The sequence below is a fragment of the Palaemon carinicauda genome, chromosome 3, assembly GCF_036898095.1.
Source record: "Palaemon carinicauda isolate YSFRI2023 chromosome 3, ASM3689809v2, whole genome shotgun sequence".
NCBI lineage: Eukaryota > Metazoa > Arthropoda > Malacostraca > Decapoda > Palaemonidae > Palaemon > Palaemon carinicauda.
In genome coordinates, this window is record NC_090727.1 from 60,928,485 (window position 1) to 60,945,182 (window position 16,698).

Here is a 16,698-nt window from a genome sequence, read left to right on the forward strand (position 1 = left end):
GTCATTCTTCTAAACAGTACAATGTTATATATTCTTTATATGTTAATAACTAAAATATAACATCAATGAGAAAAATCCTTGAGAATTACAAGACAACTATTGCTCTGCGAAGCAAGATCAAAGGACAAATTCTAGGGTGTCCAAAACTTCATAATGATCTTGAAATCAGGCTATCAAGATTCACTACTTTATACTGTACTGTATAATCAAAATGAATTATAAAATTTCACACTTTTACAGCATAAAAAGGCAGACGTATTGAATGGTTGGAATGATGTGACAATAAGCCCTCTACAGAATACATCCAAGTCAACATTACATAACATGTAAACATACTACATAGCAACAATAAAAAAGAAAAGTTAAATATGAACAATATGGGATCTATGTAAACTGCTATAGTCATTTTTGAGAAATCCTATACATAAGTCATCCAAAAACTTGATATAGTTCACAATTCACAATATACTGATGTTAATTTCACTTAAAATTCAGGGTTATTAAATATAATAAAGCATAGTTAATAGTTATTCATTTCTGGTAAAATATAGTTTTAGTTGGAATATATAAAAGTTGGGGACTTGAGGTCTACATTCGACATACTGGCCACGTACTCTTATGGGAGAAATTAATTTCATATCCAAACTTAAGGCACGTGCAGGCATTTTCACTGACTAACAAATAGCTCATAATGATAACCGACTGTACTAAAAGGTATTCCCTTATATGAGTAGTGAGGAAAATACATTCTTCACAAGTTATTCAGATACAATTAGGTTGAGGATAATTATCGGCCAGTAATAAACCACTTGAACAACTCATAAGAAGACAAAGTAAAACGAGAAAACAACATGTGCTTTATTATAAAATCAAGCTTTTTATCTTGAGACTAAATCACAATTTGAATAGGGTGACTATGCATTATCATAACAGTGCAGCGAGAAAACTGTAAGCCTAAGGGTACGGTTACCCATGTGGTAGTACAGTATTACCATGTACCGCCATATGATTTCAAAAACTCAATAGAATGGTAGGACTATTACGAGATGAAAAAATTGCAGATTCTTTAGTTTCAGGGTAGATGACAATTAAGCCAGGTTCAAGAGAGAGGCAAAATAAATGCCGTGTGACTATAGAAATAAGTGATTTTAAGAATGAAACTGTTTTTAATCTTTGGCCAAATCATGTTCCTCTATTTTAAACATAAAATAGATCTACAAAATTGAACTCAAAAGTATAATAAAGGAGACAAATCAACAGACTCTCATGATGGAAGATCATTGTTTTGGTGGTTAAAATGTTTTTCCTCTATCAAATGTTTTTAGACACTTTTAAAAGAAAAATTTTCCTAACCTATCATCAAAAACTTGTACTTTACTATCATTGGCCAAACATAATTGTATTTGAAAAAGTACTATGTCAGCAACACACACGGTGAAAATAAATTTTCCCCAAAAATGTTGAAGATGGTCAACATTGCAACATCAAGTTACCTTAAAGAGTTTAATAGCCTCAGCTTGAAGCTGGGAGGACGGGAGAGATGTAAGAGGAGATGTAATGGGGTCTTTACTATGCAGCAACAATGGATGACGCCAAAGAACACAGTCTGAAATATTTAGAGTAAAAATACATCTATATACTAATCTGCATCGAAACACTACACCTTAATGACATATCAAACCCTATAATGGCATAAATTAAACATAAAAGAATTTGTTTGGTTGAAAAGCAATGGCTGCCTCAGTAGCATTAGTTTTGCAGTCTATCTTCTCGATAGCTCAGATAATCTTTATTACTGTGTTCTGCAAGTAATTAAGCAAAAATCATTCCTGCTCAATTACTGGCAGAATGCAGTAATACAGAAAAGAAGGTTATCAGAGCTATCGAGAAGATAGAGTGCAAAATTATTGCTACTGAGGCAGCCATTGTTTTCAACCAAACATACCTTAAAGAGGGGCTACTACCAAAATCTACATAAACGAATAGTAATCTCTTGAATTTTTTATCATAAAAATGATCGGCTGCAACTGAGGACAAACTGCAGCTGTTCCCAAAGCTAACCCCTCGATTCCTTTATTGGCAAGAAGGAGAAGGTTTTGGGACATCAGATACAGAATGGAGACTCGAAATCTTGAAGGAATTGGACCGAAGGGCCGGGACCCCAAGATTCTGAGTCTAGCCAACAACTCAGGAGCGAACCTGAATGTTGCCTTCCCCCCTTCCTTAGAAAGGGCGGAGTCGTACGAGACCAAGAAGATTGCTTACCCACTGGCCGCGGCCAGAGTGAGCAGGAGACCCAAGATGGAATACAATCAGAGGCCTGTCGTAAAGGGTCTTGAGAAAATTTCTTAAGGGACTAAAATGTCCGAGCCATGCTCCAAGTTGGAGGTCTCACTCCGACTAGGGCAGGGACGTTCGTAGCTTCGCATGAGCGAGGAAAGATCCAGCGGGAAGGAAAAAGTTATTCCTTTAAGCCTGAAGGTCAGGGAAAGGCTGAGCAACAGGCTTCATTGCCGAGAGCGGAAAGGAGTTTCCTCCCGCTGAATGGCAATAAGATCGTTATTGCTGGAGAAGAGGCCTCAAGGGAAGAGGTATATCTCCCACGGCACCAACCACCGAAGACTCTTCACTTCGCCTGGAAGACCCCTGCAGATGACTATCGCAGGTGACGAGACCTCCGTCCCGCGACTGTAGCGGGTTGTCTCTTCTTGAGGAGGAGGCGTAGTGTCTCCAGGCATGAAGCCGAAGCGACGCCCCGGCTCGTGAAAGATGTTGCAGTGTGGTTGTTTGAGTAGTCTGTGCCGTGGGAGCAGCTCTCCCGGGAGTTCCGTCAGGGGAAGCAGAGGGTCCAGAAACCGTTCTGCGCATAGTCCCAATGGAGCTCTCCCATTGAAAAGTTGACAGACAACCTGGTCTTGTTGAGACCCATTCTCCACAGACAAAAAGGAGGGAAGACGCAGGCGTCGAAGTTGTACCACCATCACCAGAATGCATATTGCCAGAGTCCCGGGGTCTGAGACTGGGGGGAGGAACGGCGGAAGCTTGAGGTTCCAAGCTGTCGCGATCAGGTCCCCCAGACCAGGACTTGCTGGTTACTCAAGGCCAAAGACCCCCAGGTACTCTCTGTCTACGATGCTCTGCTCGGATAGTCGGAGAGAACATTCCTCTGCCTGGAAAGAGAGAGCCGATGGTGGTATTGAGAGTATCTCAATCATCTCGGTATCTCTACTGCAAGAGGTGAAGGTGTGAAAATGCGTCCCCTGCTGGTTAGAACACGCCAGAATCATGAAGTCGACACGCACGGAGCGACTCGGCAGGAGCTGTAGGATCTGTAGAGGGGACAGACTACGGCCCCTAAGCCTGCCTGAATGATGGAGAGGTATCCTTCAGTTCCTGACCATAGGCCTGGAACGGAACATGCCCCCCCCCCCCTTTTTCTTTGACGAGTCCGAGAACAGCATCAAGAATGTGGGGAAAGGACGAAAATATCCACTCCCATCAACAGGTTCCATAGGTCAACACCCATTGCAGGTCTAATAGTTCCGCTGGTCCCATAGGGGCCAGAAAGTCCGGTTAATCGTTGCCTGACACCACCGGAACTTGGACCGCCCCACATGGAACTTATCCTGAGGCGACCGTTCGGAACTATAGACGGGTCAATGAGGAAAGGAGAACTAGGAAACGTTCCAAGGTAGGGCTGAAAGCTCTGCTTGAGTGAGAACAGGTACTGCGACTCTCCTCAGCCTTGCCACAGTCAACTGAAGGGAAGGCTCGGAGGAGGAGGCAACAGAATCTGGCGTCCCCAGGTGGTCACCCATCCAAGTACCGACCAGAACCGACGTTGCTTAACCTCGCTGGACGGACGAGAAGTGGGGTTTCCAACGTGGTAAGGCCGTTGACTCAATATCATGGCTAGATACACCAGATGTTGAGGCAGAAGAAGAGAAGACTCCTAGCAAAATACCATGAACCCCCACTCATGGTAAGCATCCGGAAGCTTGTCCCGGCGCTGAAGAAGGTCGAACCCGAGCCTACCGGAGTTGACCAGACCTCCAAAAAGCGAAGGAGGAGGAAGCCTGCACCTGAGCGGCCATGAGGAAAGCAGGGAGAGTTCTCTGGGGAAAAAAAACCTGCGATGCCACGGCGGGATCGCCACACTGCATCTTAAGCAGGAATACCTGCAGTCTAGGCTGAATTCCACGAGCTTCCTGGAAGGTGGATGGAATGGAAACTGAAAGTACCCGTCCTTCCGATCCAGGGTTTAAGGAGTCCTGTCGCCTCGTTACCAGTCTGATCGATTCTGCTGTTCCACGCTGGACAAAGTTTGTTCGACAAACTTGATCAGGACTGAGAGGTCTACTACGGAACTCCCATCTCAGATACTTCCTTACAAAAAAGGATCGACTGAAGAAGCCGGGGGTGAAGCCGTCGATGATCCTATGGAGGATCTTCTCCTAAGGTATGTATCATTCTGCCCAAACGGGCAAACTCTTGCCGATCCTATGGCATAGAGGTTCAGAGACACTGAATTCGCTGACAGAGACGGCAGGCGCGATATCCTTGGCTGATCACAGAGATCGTGCGGGAATGGACATCGGGAAGCTGTCATCCGGATGAGTAACCTTAGGCATACTCCCAGCGTGAAACCTGCAAGGGGGGGGGGGGTGCCAATCCTAGAGTTCGTGAACTCTGCCGCTCCCTCTAGGACTATGCCCCCCTGGGGGAGCCTCCCGTGCCATCTGTTCCTGACAGGAGGAACTGCAATTGGACACCTTGTCTCAGTTGTCGTAGCCGATAACTTAGGCCGACGTGGTTGAAAGAAAAAGACGCTGGAGCCCTGCAGAGTCTGGAAGAAAGCGCCTTGGAGGAGTGAAAACAGAAGTTGACTTCCTCCGCACAGCCGCTGTCTATGTCTCTGTCCTTGGGCACAAACAAACTCTTCTCAAGGATGGAAGGGTGTCTGAGGTTGTCGACATCCACGGATGAGACACCCGAAAGGAAGCCCTCGGTCAGCGCGTCCAGATGGTTCAACATCGAGCTTGCCCACAAGTTAGATACTTAACGACGAAACGCCAAGGTGCCTGAGCCCGAGAGGAGGAAAGTACCCATGACCTTCCTGTAGCTTCCTTGAACCAAACCTCGGGCCGTAACCGAGGAGGGAAAGGACCTGCCTTACACGAGATGGAGAAGAGGAAGGGGTAAGCAGTCACCCCTTGGACGATGGAGAAATCTCGAACGGAAAGCCGCCCGCCAAAAATCCTTTCAGGGAATGACGGGGAAGGGCTAACCCAGGTTCTGGAAAGAGGAGTGTTGCTCAGACCTCCCTGAAGATTCTTCTTATTCTTGCATGTGCCATGCTCTGCGTTACGGGGTGAGGCCGTGTTCTGGAAATACGCTCCAGAAGAACTCGCCAGGCTGGCCATGCTGCGAAAACCCCAATGGGAATCGTGGTCGCAATCGCCCTGGAGCTCGTGCGATGGTAAATCAATGATTTGCGCGTGGGTGAACGTGGAAGCGCCCATGCGCGGTCACGCAGGAACGCAAACGAAGGTGAGCGAAGGAGCGCAGGAGGGCGAGCGTGGCAGGAAGGGCGAGAGCTGGTGGTCGGCGAGCGATAACCCATAGGCGAGCAATGGATACTGCAAGAATTAAGCCGACACTGTCGGTTCGCGCGACGGAACCCCGTCGGTTCGCGCAACGGAACCCCGTAGGTTCGCGCGACGGAACCCCGTCGGTTTGCGCGACGGAACCCCGTCGGTTCGCGCGACGGAACCCCGTCGGTCCGCGCGACGGAACCCCGTCGGTGCGCGCGACGGAACCCCGTCGGTCCGCGCGACGGAACCCCGTCGGTCCGCGCGACGGAACACCGTCGGTCCGCGCGACGGAACACCGTCCGTTCGCGCGACGGAATATCGTTGGTTCGCGCGCGGGCGAACATTGGAGAACATGTGCGCTGTCACGCATGAGCGTAGATGAGCAGGCACGTGGGCGTGCGGTCGCGCAGGAACGTGGGCGTGTGGCCGCGCAGGCACGTGGGCGCGCGGGTGAGCACAGGCGGTCGGGAGACCGATGACGCATAGGCAAGCGATGGCGCGTTGACGAGCGATGGCGCGTTGACGAGCGATGGCGCGTTCTGGCGAGGCGATAGCCCGCAGGAGAGTGACGGAGCGTTGGCAAGCGATGGCGCGTCGGCATGCAACGGCGCGTTGGCGAGCGGTGGTGCCTTAACAAAACGCTAGCGAGCAGATGAAGAATCGCGCGAGCGCGTAGGCGATTGCCAACGCGAGAGAGACTAGTGATGGTTAGCGCGCAGGTGCATCTGGAAGGTGAGCGCTGAAGCCAGCTGTTAATCAGGCGATCCTAGACGGTCAGGAAACTGTTGGTGCCCATGGTGCGTGGCAAAGAAGGGCGCGCAGATGTGCGCTGGCAAATGAAGAAAGCTGGTGCACAGAAGGACAGAAGAAAAGGTGAGCGCTGGCGAGCAGGAGGAAGATCTACGGCAAGACTCAGCTACCGGAGATCGTGGTCCACAGCAGGCGAGCACAAGATCGCTACTGATGGTGGTCAGGGGAACTGACACGCGTGGCAGATCGATGGCGATCGTTGACGCGTAGGAGATCGCTGGAGAGCAGGTGAACGTTTACGCATCTAAGGTCGCTGGCGAGCTGATGATCGCTGACGAGCAGAAGGCAACGCGTGGAAGCCTGCGCATAGAAGAAGAGTCCTTGACCCAGACCTGAACCGAAGTTCTAGATCGCGAGGGCGAACGTGGGCGGACAGGGCGCGTAACAGGAACCAACAGGAACAGCCGAGATGATCATCATGAGAGCGCTGACGAACAGGAGAGCGCTGACGAACAGGAGAGCGCTGGCGAACAGGAGAGCGCTAGCGATCAGGAAGCGCTGATGAGCAGGAGAGCGCCTGTGCGCTAACACTGAGCAGGAGCAAACACAGCAGAAGGGCGCGCAGGGGAACCCTGACACGCAAGGGAATAACCCCCGTGGGAGGCAACCCTTTGCCCCGAAGGGATCGTTGTCCGTCGGGAGACAGATGTCCGTCGGAAGACCGTTGCCTGTCCGCCGGGAGACTGATGTCCGTCGGAAGACCGTTGTCCGTCGGGAAGACCGTTGCCCGTCGGGAAGACCGTTGCCCGTCGGAAGACGAGGTCAGACTGCTGTCCATCTGCACCAGGGCGGAAGATCAAGAAGAAGGAGTTGTAGGCTGCAAACGGAGATTCAAAAAGGCGCCTCTTAGCACCCTTATAGGGTGATGAGAGGCCCTTACGACGAGGCGGACGGTGAGCCTTACGGCGAAGGAGGCCAACAGCAACAGCAGCAGAAGAATCCTCCGAAGAGGAGTCTCTATGAGTGTACTCTCTCGTGAACGAAAGAGAAACACTTCGTAGAAGAGACTGATCAGCCCGTGACCTAAAAGGAGCAATCCTCCGAAGAGGGGCTCCGGCAGTTGCCCAGCCCCTTGAGCAAAACTGCAGGTGTGACCGCTCAGCACCAAGAGCATAGTCGCACAAAAAAAAGGCAAGAGGAGAACCCCCCAAAAGGAGAAAAACTCAAGCCTGGACAGGAAAAACTTCCCTCAGAAGGAAAGTTACCCACCCAAGGAGGCAAGCCTCCTGAGAGTTCTAAAATGAACTGGAGAGCTGTCAATCGTCACGGGAGTACTTCCAGTAGAAGGAGACACGCCCCAGACGAAAATCCAAAGGGGAGGCAGCAACAGCCGAATCTCCAGGCCTCAACAAGACAGCTCACACCGTTGCCATATTACAGAAACGAACCAGATCGGTACTGTAAAAAAATAAAACAAAAATCATTAGTACACATTCATTCCCCCGGGAAGGCTCTGAAGAGGAATCCCGAGGGAAAGGAAACAAGAATTACACAACAGGCGCGTGCCCTCACAACCACTTATACTCACGGTAGGAGAGCTGTAACCAAAACAGAATTATAACAATTATAATTATGAAACTATGTAATTATGTAATTTAAAAATGAATGAACACTAAAGAAAGAACGAAAACCCCGAAAGGAATCGTTCTACAAGCTGAAAAATTAACAACTACAATTAGATTCATAAACTAATTGAGACAAAACGTACGGCGTAGCAACCCCCCCCACACGGGAAGGAAGCTACAAAGGGCGTAGTAAAACGTAGTAAAAGGGTGAACGACCTCAAGAGAGAGAGAGAGAAAGACCGAAGTCAAACTCGATCGCAACCCATAAAATTACGCCGTGGTGGCCTAACTGCCGAGGACTCCACGGAGATATCGTACACTACACACACAACTCTGAAAAGGAAATTTACTGATTTCTATACTCAAATATATATACAAACATGAAAACATGTTTACATATATATTGAGTAAAAGAAAAGTAAGTGATCAAGTAAAGACAAAACAAACAATGGCTGCCAAGCGAGGACCAAGACAGAGACGTCTGTCCCAGGCCGAGCCAGTTCACCTGTGTGTGAGGGGGGGAGGGGTAGCTAGCTACCACTCCCCTACCCCCCGCTAACTAGCGCGGGGGTAATACACCCTCGTTAAATTCTAATGGCTCGTCATTTCAGCTGCGCTAAAAGGTAAACCCAATGTAAATAGCGTGGTTTGTATTTCGGTTACGGAACAAATTAAAATTACATGAACTTAAAAAAGGGATTTTGACGAAAGAAAAATCTATTTCTGGGCGAGGAACCCGTGTCGCCCTGTGAAATGCTCCTTAAAGCACCATTTCAAAGTTATAAATACTGCTAAATATACCAGAGAAGTAAGTTGCATGGAATGCTAGGAATATATCCAGCTCGCCCTTCCCTAAAGGGTGTCGGTATTAAAACTGGGGCGAGTGATACTACTGCCAGAGATCCCTCTCCAATTGGACTTCTCCCTCCTCAAAATCCCCCGTTACTACGAGGTGTCGTTCACTACAGCTACTGGCCCCCGCCACCACCCCCACTAAATGTATTACTTAAAATAATTTCACTTCTGCCTAAAGGCAATGGTTATGCACAGCATTTACAATTATTATTAAAAAATAAATTAGTTCAAAGATTGGTAAGGCTTTGAATACTTCACTATCATACTTGAATTTCCTCTGAATCTTAAATTTACTCAACATTTACAAAAGATTTTATTGCCTACTATTGGGTCAAACCCTTTTCTTCTTTCACTACAATTTCTTGTTTTCTACGTAAGTATATTCCTTAGCCAGTCCCACTAACACTAACAAAAAATGAATACATAAGCCTTTCCCAAAAATATATCATATAAAAAATCACACTTATGAAAACAAGTACAGAAAAGTAAAACTAATAAAAAGCCCAATAATATCGATTAAATAAAATGCAGATAAGACGAAACAAGACTATCACTTTGTAAATGACTTTAACCTATCACATACAGTATGTTAAAGAGTGTGTGATGCCATATAAAGGGTTATCTTATTTTACATGCTTTATATAATACACCTATACTCTGATATTCATACCACTACTGGTCAGGTATAATGGCATGGACAAAAAGTGAATAGTCTTTTTTGTAAAGCATTTAAAACGTAATTTTTTTTATACTATACACAATAACAAAGAAACTATTTTCAGTTAACACCAGTTTACTCATGGAAAAGTTAACTTTGAAAGTTGAGACACTCCTTTCAAAAGCAAATGTTAACTAGATAAAAAGATTTCAAGCTTTTCAACTCTGCCTAATTTTGCCCCAAAACATGAAGAGTAAGCAATCCAAAGTGATGAAGAGCTTCTTTTTGAACTTCATTTTCCAGTACTCAATTCAAGGAACTCATACCACCAGTAAGAATACATGTACACTGTAGATCAAAGACAATATACTCACTAGGATCTCCATCCAACTCCATGAGTTTCTGAACTAACTGTTCATATTGGGTCCCCGCATTCGGTCCACCACCTGAGACGACAGTCAAATGGTACAACCAACTATCCTGAAGGGTAAAATTAAATCAATTACTATGTCATTCAACGAGTTGCACAATTTGCATGATAAATCTTCTCTGCTGACAAACATACAATGGCCTAAATTTGATATATCAAATGTCAAAACTACCATCTAACTTGAGTAAGAAAAAATTATGCTACAAGCCAAATTCATGTAATATAATTAATTATTATTATTATTATTATTATTATTATTATTATTATTATTATTATTATTATTATTATTTCTGGGCTCAACCTGTGCCGGCCAGTGAAATGCTCCTATTGCACCATTTCTAAGGAATATAACTGCTAATATTACCAGAGAAAAAATGTATAGGAATGCTAGGTTGAACTAGCTCGCTCACCTAATGGTGTCGGTATAAACTGGGGTGAAATACCAGAGGTCTCGTACCATTTAGACTTCTCCTCTTCGAAATCCCTCAATAGTGAGGTGCGGTTCAACCTCCCCTGCCGCGCAGATCAGTACTACTAACTCTACCCACGCTTGCCCATCACTCCTTTCTAGCACCAGTTCTTATTCAGTCCATTGTGTTTTTTCTCGTGTGTACCCTTGGATTTTTACCTTTTTTATGCATCGATGGCCGATTCTCAAGATTGGCCATCGGTCGGGGGAGGGGGAGGGCCGGGACCACCGGGGACTATCACACGTGATTAGTCGGTATTCCTACACCTTCTTGGTGTAGCCTTTGCTTTTAGCTATGGTTGTAAGAATGAGCACTTCTATATTAGTTGTGTTCCCATCCTACGGTACCTCCTGCCATTATCGTCCATATAGGACTTATTAATATCCCACATCATTATATTCTACATGGATCATTACCTTCGTCCCGGTACCTCCGGTAGGGTAGTTGGGGGTTCCATTGGCTCCCCCAGCGTTCCCCCGTTGTACCCTCCCGTCATCAGACATTGGAGCCTCCGGGCTTATAACTCTACAGGATCTGTTGACACTGACACAGTTTTTGATTCCTACCCTCCCTCCGGGAGCCCTATTCCATTCAGATATTAGTTTTTAGATCATAATTGGAGTTCTCTATTTATGTATTTTAAGGATGTATCTTAAGTTACTTTAAGTTTACTTTAAGTTACTTTAAGTTTACTTTATCAGCCCTGTTCTCCGGCCCCTGGGGCCCCAGGACTATTTATGATTATCATTATTCATCCCTGTTCTTTTGCATCCTTTTTCATCCCCGGCTTTGCCGGGTTCCTCTTGGAATAGTCTCAGTTCTCTGCATGTTTAGTCTAAGGCTATACATTTTATTTTATTGGCAGGTCCCGGATCCTCCGGGACCCCTTCTAGAGATACTAGTAGATGCTCATAGACTATTCCTTTTACAGGTGGTCCGTTGCCGGATGACAGCCTGCGCGGCCGTCCTTCAACATCCTTGCGGACATGCGGTCTGTCGATCCCACGCTGACTGTGGGATTCAGATGGACGATATTGTTGTATGGCACCCCGACAACTGCCTTGTCTGTTATGACCTTATCACCACCCTCTCTTCAGATTCGATGAGCCTCTTTCAGTCGTTTTTGTATTTACATCCCTTTGCCTTCTGTTATGAATCTTCGGTTTCATTCATCAGTTTGTCCCTCGGGTTTGCTAACCTTATCCCCGTCCTTTCAGAGTTCCCAGGCGGCTAAGACCTCAGCAAGAGCCACTTTGAAAGTGTGGGTAGGCGGCTTCGCCCGTAACGTTAAGGCCAAGAAGCCCTACGTCCTCTCCGAAGACTATTGTAATCTCATCTACCCAAACGCAAAATCTTCGGCAGCAGTGCCTAAGGAAGTGGCGGCCCCTATAATTGCCGATATTGCAGAGACTGTGGAACTCAATTTGGTTCAGGATACGGACACCGCTGACGACCCGGACCCCATTGAAGACAATGTTGCGGCTATGAACTTAGACATAGAGCCCATGGTTTTAGACGAATCGGAAACAGGTAAGGTGGTAGGTGAGGCAGGTGGGTCCGGCGCTAAGACCTCTCTTCTTAGCCCCTCCTCTTCTTCAACTTCTAATAATTCTTCCTTTTTAGGTTTTGAAGGGAACCGCGAATCCACTCCGAGATCGCACCCGGTTCCTCCCAAAGTCAAATCTCAGAAGAGACCATTAGTGAGGACTCGTAAGAATCCCACACTACCTAAATCATCCAAGCCCAAGAAGGCTCCCCTCCCCAGAGCCCCTAGTGGCTCAGCTAGCACCGCCCCTATGTCTCAGGACCCGAGAGTGCAGTCATCCCCCTCAGTTGCCACGACCAACCTCGACCCGGTGGCTCTCACCAATATGATGACGAGGGTTGTTTCAGAGCAGATTAGCTCTATGCTTTCTGCCGTCACCAGGAGACTAGACACCCTGGAAGGAGGACTGCCTCAACAACAGCAGTTCCTCATCCCGGACGCCTCAAAACTCCCGCCTTTCACGAAGAACAACCCGTGGAAAATGGCGCTCCACTGCCCTTTCACGAACGGGATGTTAACCATTGAGGGTTTTGGGACCCGGCCCATTGAAGATTTTGAGTTCTTCCCTCCCGGCCTTCAATTCACTTTCCCCGGCTTCGCCCGGCTAACGGAAGAGGCTCTTGTCCGGCTAGATAAGGTCCCTAAGGAGACCGTTATCTTTCCGAAGGAACAGGCTCAGTCTGTTTGGGTTAGAACCTTAGACGAGTGGGGTTGTACAAACACCATGCTGACCCCCCCCCCCCAAGAGTACTTACACCATGTTTCTTGTGGACGAACAGACCCCTACTCCTTGCGTCACCAAAATGGTTGACATAGCCCTTCAGGCCGTGGCCGAAGACAAACCTTTGCCACAACTCCGGGAGACAGATCCTACATCTCTTCTGCTCCCATCAGATAATGAATGTTGGCTTAACATCCAATCAACATTCACTTCTGGTAAGCTATCCGCTGACTGTGCGTCGACACAATTCAGCGAACGCCTCCCAAGACTACCTGAAACCTTAATCCGACTCGAGTTCGAGTCCCGGTCTAGGTTTAGCTGGAGCCTCAACGTCTCGACTATGGCGGAGATGTTTTCTCTTACCTATGATGAGGAACACGCCTTTAAGGTTATGACTAAAGCCACCCTGCAATCTTTGTTAGCAGATTGCTATGACTTCTTGGTGGCCAGAAGACGTTGCCGTAGGCATGTCTTATCAGAGGCTACTATCCGCCATGAGCCGAATAAGCTCATTAAAGCCTCCGCTTTGGGTCCGGACCTGTTCCCGGAGGACATGGTTAACTCAGTATTGAGCGAAGCTGCCAGAGTAAACCAGAGCCTTAAGGTCCGTTGGGGCCTCACTCCCAAATGGAAGTTCGAACAATCGAGCATTCACTCCCGGGGCAGGAAGAGGCTGCGCCCTTATAGCTCTACTCAATTCCGCCACCCTCTTCAGGTAGTCCAGTCGGTCCCGGTCACTCAGGGCATCCAGCCCTCCACCTCCAAGTCTCAGCCCCAAGAGAAATATGTCCTTGTTCCTGAAAGCCAAGTGGCCTCGAACTCGTTCACCTCTCCTGTTTATAACCCGGTCTATGAGTCCCGGGTTTCCCCTCAAGGATACCAACGAGGCAAGGGCCTCGGTTCGAGAGGTTCTTTTCAGAACAGAGGCAAAGGGAGATACTTCTCCCGTGGAAAGGGGTCACGTGGTGACCGAGGCAGTAAAACCTCCAACTACTGAAGATCTTCAGGTAGGAGGGAGACTTTATGCGTTCCGGAGTCGCTGGAGGTTCAGTCCTTGGGCCTTCAGCATAATTTCCAAGGGCCTGGGGTGGAGTTGGATAGAAGGGCCTCCTCCACCGAACAAATTCCATCAACCCTCGACACCGGACCTATTTCTGTTTACCCAAGATCTTCTTCGCAAGAACGCGATCAAGGAAACGAAACATCTGAAGTTTCAAGGTCGCTTATTCAGCGTCCCGAAGAAAGACTCCGACAGCCGGAGGGTCACCCTCGATCTGTCCCGACTAAACTTGTCCATTCAATGCGACAGGTTTCACATGCTTACCGTCTCGCAGGTGCGAACCTTGCTTCCCCGTGGGGCCGTCACCACCTCCATCGATCTTACCGATGCTTACTATCACGTTCCAATAGCGAGACACTTCCGCCCATTCCTAGGATTCAGACGGGACGACAAGGCTTACACGTTCAAAGTGATGCCTTTCGGGCTCAACATCGCGCCCAGAATTTTCACGAAACTGGTGGAATCAGTCATTCAGGAACTCCGATCCCACGGAATCCAAGTCGTCACATACCTGGACGATTGGCTAATCTGGTCAGACAACGTCGAGGATTGTCTCAAGGCAACAAACAAGGTGATCCAGTATCTTCAGTTTCTGGGATTCCAAATAAACTTCAGAAAGTCTCGCCTGACACCAGAAACCAGATTTCAGTGGCTGGGATTGCAGTGGGACCTACGTTCTCACACTCTATGTCTCCCCAGGTCCAAAAGGATAGAGATTGCGAAAAATACCAAACGCTTTCTCGGGGAAAAGATAACTTCCAGAAGGAACCAGGAAAAGATTCTAGGATCCCTACAATTCGCTTCAGTGACAGACCTCCTTCTGAAAGCGAAACTGAAAGACATCAACTGGGTTTGGCGCTCCAGAGCGAACAACAAATGTCGAGACAAGAAGACACGCCTTCCTCCCATTCTTCGGAAGAGGCTTCTCCCATGGACAACCACCAAGAGCCTATCGAAGTCGGTTCCGTTGCAGTACCCCCCTCCATGGATAGTCATCCACACAGATGCCTCCCTATCAGGTTGGGGAGGCTATTCCCAACACAGGAAGGTTCAGGGCCTTTGGTCCACAATGTTCCAACAATTCCACATAAACGTCCTGGAGGCCATGGCAGTCTTACTAACTTTGAAACGTCTTTCCCTGGCCAAGAAACAACATCTGAGGATAGTTCTCGACAACGAAGTCATAGTCCGTTGTCTAAACAGAGGGGGCTCCAAGTCAGGTCCCATCAATCATGTGATGGTAGCAATCTTCTCCCTGGCGGCCTCAAACCAATGGCACCTATCAGCCGTCCATCTGGCTGGAGTTCGGAACGTTGTGGCAGACGCACTCTCCAGGACGACACCGTTGGAGTCAGAATGGTCACTAGATCGCAAGTCCTTTCAGTGGATCCTCTCCCAAGTGCCGGATCTCTAGGTAGATCTCTTCGCGACAGAGTCCAACCACAAGCTGAAATGTTATGTGGCCCCCAACCTGGACCCTCGGGCTTACGCCACGGATGCCATGTCTCTGGACTGGAACACCTGGGAAAGGATTTACCTTTTCCCACCGGTGAACCTACTGATGAAGGTGCTGGACAAACTTCGAACCTTCAAAGGTCAAGTAGCCCTGGTGGCCCCCAATTGGCCCAAGAGCAATTGGTTCCCTCTTTTACTGGAGCTGAATCTCCACCCTCACCAGATTCCCAACCCGACTTTGACCCAGATAGTACAAACGTGCACTGTGTTCGCTTCCTCAAACATTCGGAACACCCTAACTTTATGGACTTCATGAAGTTTGCGGCACACAAAGGGGCTAACATAGACCCCCAGAATACTTTATTCTTAGAATCAGACAAGAGAGACTCCACTCTTCGTCAATATGACTCAGTGGTCAAAAAACTAGCTAAGTTTTTGAAGGATTCTAATACTGTCTTTATGACACTAAACCTAACAGTAACCTTTTTTAGAACCTTGTTTGAGTCGGGCTTAGCAGCTAACACTATTACTACCATCAAGTCTGCCTTGAAAAAGATTTTCCTAGTCGGCTTTAATATAGATCTAACAGATTCATTGCTAGCTTCGATCCCAAGAGCCTGTGCCAGACTGAAACCATCCCCTCGTTCTAGCTCGATTTCCTGGTTTCTCAAAGATGTTCTTAAACTAGCGTCAGAAACCATCAATGATTCATGTGGATATATCCCTCTACTCAGAAAAACTCTCTTTCTCGTGAGTTTAGCATCTGGCGCCAGGATTTCGGAATTAGCTGCCTTATCAAGAGATCCAGGCCACATTGAGTTCCTTCCGTCAGGAGAGGTCCTCCTCTCCCCAGACAAGGTCTTCTTGGCCAAAAATGAAGACCCTCAGAATAGATGGTCCTCCTGGAAAATTATCCCTCTCCTTCAGGATCCCTCCCTATGCCCGGTTACCACTCTAAAGTCCTTTCTACCAAGGACTTGCTATAAGACCTCGGGGCCCTTGTTCATCAGAGAGCGGGGAGGGACTATAACTTTGAAAGGGATCAGACAACAGATCTTGTATTTTATCAAGCAGGCTAATCCAGAGTCCTTTCCTCACGTCCACGACATTCAGGCGGTAGCGACCTCAATAAATTTCTTCCATCACATGAACTTTACAGATCTTACTAAATATACCGGATGGATATCCCCCTCAGTGTTCAAGCGTCACTATCTTAAACATCTAGAGGCCCTTCAACTCGCTACCGTAGCCGCAGGGAGCGTGGTATCCCCCGGACAAATTCCTTCCTAACTAATTCCTGTATCCAATATCTTCCACCTTCTTCCTCTTACCTGCCTCACTTACAGTTCCTACCTGAGTTCGGTTTGTTATATCACACCCATGGGTGTTCCCATTTCGTAACATTGTTTATCTTTATTATTATTGATCAATTTACTTTTACCATACGAACTGTATTTCTTTAATGTCCAGGTTTATATAGTATGTTCTAGTGTTTGACCTTAGTTGGTGTTATTTCAAGTTTACTATTCATTTG

At 47.5% G+C, this 16,698-nt stretch overlaps 2 pseudogenes; both read right to left on the reverse strand.

Annotated features, from left to right (window-relative positions):
* The window catches only part of LOC137632060 (uncharacterized protein CG43867-like), a 116,417-nt pseudogene that overhangs the window by 59,789 nt on the left and 39,930 nt on the right, over nt 1–16,698 (reverse strand).
* LOC137638922 (5S ribosomal RNA) lies at nt 3,782–3,900 on the reverse strand (annotated as a pseudogene).